Source organism: Camellia sinensis, chromosome 10 (genome assembly GCF_055761805.1).
Source record: "Camellia sinensis isolate YWXY chromosome 10, ASM5576180v1, whole genome shotgun sequence".
In the NCBI taxonomy this organism is placed as follows: Eukaryota; Viridiplantae; Streptophyta; class Magnoliopsida; order Ericales; family Theaceae; genus Camellia; species Camellia sinensis.
Genome location: NC_138970.1, coordinates 90187599 through 90192958, shown reverse-complemented (window position 1 = coordinate 90192958; position 5360 = coordinate 90187599).

Here is a 5360-nt window from a genome sequence, read left to right as displayed (position 1 = left end):
GCGACAAGTCTTCATTGTGCGCCATTGCTTCCAACTAAAGAGGAAAGCTTGATCAAGAGGTTTTGTTCTTTGCGGAATTCCCACACACGACGCCAATTGTACGAGCACGAAATAATGTTCTCGTATAATCCTGTTAATCAAGTATGCGCTTCTCCAAACGTCGTCACTTTATTCCTTGAAAACACAAATGTGAGCTAGCCGGTGGGTGTGTACCGGATACCTCTCCGATGTCTAAGTCAGCAAAATAGACAAATAGATAAAAGCTCTGTGTATTTCAAGAATCAAACTTGTGTTACCTGTACATAGGTTCTGTTGTGAGCTTTTATAGTTTTTGCCTACCACAATCCTAGTAGGACTCTTATTCCTCCATGCAGAGTTCTCCTAGGAATCACACACCTAAAAGATAATGCTTATTGTAGACACCCCATTTTTGACCGTCCTCAAGACTTGGACGTCATCATTTGAACGCGCGATAATCATCCATGATCGTGTTCGTTTGAGTTCCTAAAGGACTCGGTTATGCGCCTTGCCTTAGGATCTCTCAACCTGACTGTTTTGTCTTTGGTGGTGCACCAAGGGCTTGTGTTTTGTGCTTCTAAATGTGGGAAATGGCTTGTTAGCCATCCTTGAAACCCACCGGCCTTGTTGTACTGCCACCGGCCTTGTTTTACTTCTATCGGCCAAATGTTTGGCCGATCGGCAACATTTTGTGGTCAGCCGGCCTTTGTTTTGGTCGATTGACCCCTTTGTTGGCCGGCACCTTTTCTTTGCCTTTTTCAGGCATTGTGCATGCCAATTGTGCTAGCTGGTGAGCACAAACTCTGTGGAGGGATTTCATCCTTGTTTAGCTTCCCTTGGAAGCTTTGCAAATTGTTTTTTCTATATAAAGAGGGCCTCCCCTCCCTTTCCAGAGGTTGAACAACCTGTGATATATGATCTATATCACTCTCTCTATATATCTCCCTCTCTCTCTATATTTGTGTGTGTAATAGTGTTCTAAAGGGGTTTTTGTTCTTAGTTTTGCACTAAAACACCTAGAGTTACACTATACTTTGGTTGCTGAGGTTGTAAGCCGCTGGTTTCAGAGTTTTTAAGTTGGTTTTGAACAGAGGAAGGGGCTGGGGTTGGTGTTCTTGAAGTGTTCTTCAAGGGTGAGCACTATTGCTTTATATTTTCCATTTTTGTATAAGCTTTTAACCTATCTTGCATGTTGTTTTGAGCTTAGTGTATAACTGATAAAAGTTCTGTATTTCCATGCTTAAGATGTTTCATTAAGGTCACCTTTGTGTTGGGGGTCATCCACCCCCTCTTAGGCCTTGTTTGGCTTCTTTTTGTGTCCTCTTCTTTGGGCTTTGTAACCCTTTTGTTTTGGCCTTCTCACCACTGAGTGGTAGAGAAGTGGTTTTGAGGTCATGTATAGAGGAGGGACACCCCTCTCCCTTTGTGTCTCATTCGCTTGCATTTAGGGCTCATAAAGGTAGCATGTTTGCTTAGCTTTATTTGGCTCCATTCCAGAGGTTTTTTTTGGTGTTATTTGGTCATATTATATCTTTGTTTTTGGTCGGATTGGTGGTCCATTGCATGCATCATACACTTGCCATGCAATCCCCTCATTTGCCTAAACATGCATCATGCATTTAGACCACCATGCTTGCATGTTTTAGCTTGACTTCATGAAGCTTTTAGCTATGTTGTGACATGCTTAAGTTCTATTTTTGGTTTTTTGGGTCATGCTTGCCATGCTTTGTATAGCCATTTTGCATTTTAGCTTGTTAGGTTTGGGTGTGTGAGTCATGAACATGCTTCATTTGGGCTATTTCATTGATTTGGGATCACTTATCATGCTATTTCAGTCCATGTTTCATACTTGTGTATTTGCATTTGCCATCCATTCAATGCTTTGGGGAGGTGTTGTTTTCATGCTCCATGTTTGGACCATTGCATGTCCCTCCATGATTTGGTCTTTGGGAGACCTTCTCATTGGGTTTTGGGGCTTATTTTGACGTGTTTTAACTCTGACTTTATTGGTCTAAATCATGCCACGTTCGGTTGTTAGAGGTGTAGCGCATTTGCCCTTTTGGCCTTGTACACGTCTTGTTTTGTGCTCACCTTTCTAGCATGTTTTGGCCCCATTCCATATGTGTTTTGGCTTCATTTTGGTCTGCCTCGGGACTGTTTTGGGTCACTTGCCCCTTTGGGGCTTGGTTGACATAGTCATGGTTCAAGTCCCTTGGCTAGCTTTGAACTTTAACTCCATTAGCACGCCTTGCTCGTGTTATGTGTGTGATTTGGCATCACTTTTGGCATCGTTTCAGAGTTATTACATCGCCACATTCTCATGTTTACCATGTCTTGCTCACGCTTGAGGATGGTGCTTTGTTGCCTAGCTTATGGGTCTTTACATGCACGTGTGAGTTTTGCCTTTTTGGTGCCATGATGTTGGTACTATGGCCATTGTTTTCGCATGGCCGAGGTCCACCCATTTTAGTTTAGGTCCATTGAGCATGTTCGCTTTCATGATATTTGCATACTTGCATTGTACCATGTTTGCATGCTTGGTATATCACATGATATTTAGCTAATTGCAATACACAACATTGTTGCATACTTGGTGTGCCCATGCTACATTAGTTTAACTTGCATGCTTAGGTTGCATTGCATCCGGCATGCTTGCTACCTTAGTCTTGTGTGCATACTCGAGTCTCATTGCATTTGGCATGCTTACATTGCATTACCTTGTATTGCATTTAAATATCGCATTGTATTTAGCGTACATGCATTACATGGTGTTTGGTTTGGGGTGTCAAACTAAACGTGAGGAATGAGGGACGTTCGTACTTAAAGTGACGAAACGTGCCTCAATCTTCGGTCGCCGTCACTCTTGATCCAACATGATAGAGTGTGTGGCATCCATTTGTTTTGTGCATCCATTTTACATTGATATGCACACTTGGCTCCTTTGGCCATCATGCGTTGAAATGCGTGATTGGTGGCCCGAGGGTCGAGAGCCACACTCCTTTGAGTTCATAGCATGATAGGGAGGGTGGTCGTGCACACATTGCTTTGAAAACGCCTTGCCATGCACTGTCTGTCCTCTGCTGTAGCAAAACAGGATTCTGCAGGAATCATTGGCCGACCGACTACATCAAGTGCTGATCGACCAAAAATATCTGGCCGATAGTCATACAAATGGTCGATTACCATGTTTCAATGATCGGTGGCCGTATCTACTGGTCGGTGACCTCCCACAATGCTCAGGGAGTGGTTCAGAAGCAGTCTTGGGATTTGTGCAGCTTTCAGTGGCATGAAACAGTGCAAACAGAGGCGACAATGGGCATGGCAACGGGTTTCTGAGCGAGGCGAATTGAGCATGCATCATTCAATCATTTCGAGGCGGAGCTGCGGCGGCCTTTTGAATTTCATACTTAGTTTAATTTGTAATTAATTTGTTAATTAATTAAGGGTCTATAATAATTAATTAGCTAGAGTAGTTAATTATTTGGTTTGTATTATTCTTTTGGACCCTTCGTCGAGAGGGCACAATTGTAATAAGTGTGCGTGTGTGTGATGCATGTCTTCCAACCCCACGTCTTTCTCCCTTTTATTTACTAGCTTTCGATGGCTAGTTTTAGGGCACGTTTCAATTAGAATCCTTATGCTCGTATGTTTGCATTCATTCATCTGTTTTGCATGCACCGGACTCGGCGCATCATACTAACCGTATAGCATTTCGATTCCAACTTGAATACGTGTATTGAGTTGTTGCATTTCACATGCCATTCTTAGATTAGCCGAGCCTATTCTATCTGCATTTTGTATACGTTGCATTAGCCATCTTAACATGAGCTAGGATCATGCATTTGATTACTAACTAACTATTGTTTTGGCTCGGAGTACATTGTAAGTGTTTATGTTTTAGCATCTTGCATGCGTGTGATTGTTAACATGACATCATGCTTACCATGAGGCTATGTGCTTATGTGATATAACTGCCTGAATGCCTGTGGGTGAAGGTTGGGTTGCTTGAATTGGAATAATTCATCAAAATCTGTATTTTAGCCTACTTGCGAGTAATAAAATCCAAAGCCATTTCCAAACAAACGGATATGCGATGCTTTATTCCAAATTAGGCGATCTAGTCTATACTTGTCTTGCTGTACGCATCACATAGAAATTCTAGGCTAATAGCTGGAATAAGAGCACATAATATTTTCAAAACTCGATATCATGGTTAGTAGGGGCCGATCTTTGATCAAGCGAGCGGGGGTGCTCACGAAGGGACCTTCCCCAATCATACCCAAGTTCTCGAGCTGAGGCAACTTTGGTGATGACGGATACGTGGCCTTAGGCATGAGTCAGGGTTTCCTAAATTCCCTAAAAATAAAATATTTAGGTGGCGACTCTGTATCTGGCAAAGCAGTCCATGTTTGGCACTTCTTTCTTAAAAATCAGTTTTTCAAAGTGATTTGCCGGATTTGAACTCTTTGGTGATTTATCAGTCTTGCATTGCACTTTGCGAGATCAGATTAAGAACAGTGACAAATGAGTCCGAACTGTGGTAGCAAGGCCCACTCGGGCGCGTCCACAATTTCTGGCGACTGTGCTGGGGATTTAGAGAACTTGACTCGAACTCATGATATCTTGTCTTTACTACACTTACGTGTTTCTTTGCATTGCATGTGCATTGGTGCGCTTAGGACACCGTGTTTGCCGTCTGCTATTCGTAAACGGTTTGCCGGAGGCTTGCTTTGTTAAGCGTGCCATAAGGCTGACCGATTACGGGCTCTGCCACGATGGGAACACAAACCCCGGTTTTGACCGGAGCACCCTTTTTGACCATTCGACCTAGTGCGTATTCGGAATCCATAGTGACCATTCCAAACTAGGACAAGTTGCTTACCCGATTATAGGTTGTTTGAAACCGCTGCGTGCGTAGTGAAACCCTAGCTCCTGACAAAAATAGGACAGGGAAACCTTACCCCAACATAGGGGTGTTTTGGCTCTCACTTGTTTGCTATGTGCTTTTAGAGTGCATCTCTAGAGGAATGCATGTATCAGTTTACAAGTTTAGGTATCAGGCCTGCGGGCACCAGTTTAGTATTTTGGGAATCAGTTAGCTGCGGGTATCAGATTCAGTTTGGGGGGCAGTGATTTGGGAACAATGATCAGTGTTTGAGAGCAGTCTATTCAGCTTATCAACTGTGTGTTGTGTGTTTATTTACGCTGTTATGTTGTCCGTTTGTTTGGTTGTTTATTTCCTTATTATTGCTTTATTTATCTTTTTGCTAGGTAGTGCTGCACAATTGCTTCCCACCAAGCAGATATTTCCCAAGCACTCTGGACTAGAGGTCGCCGACTCA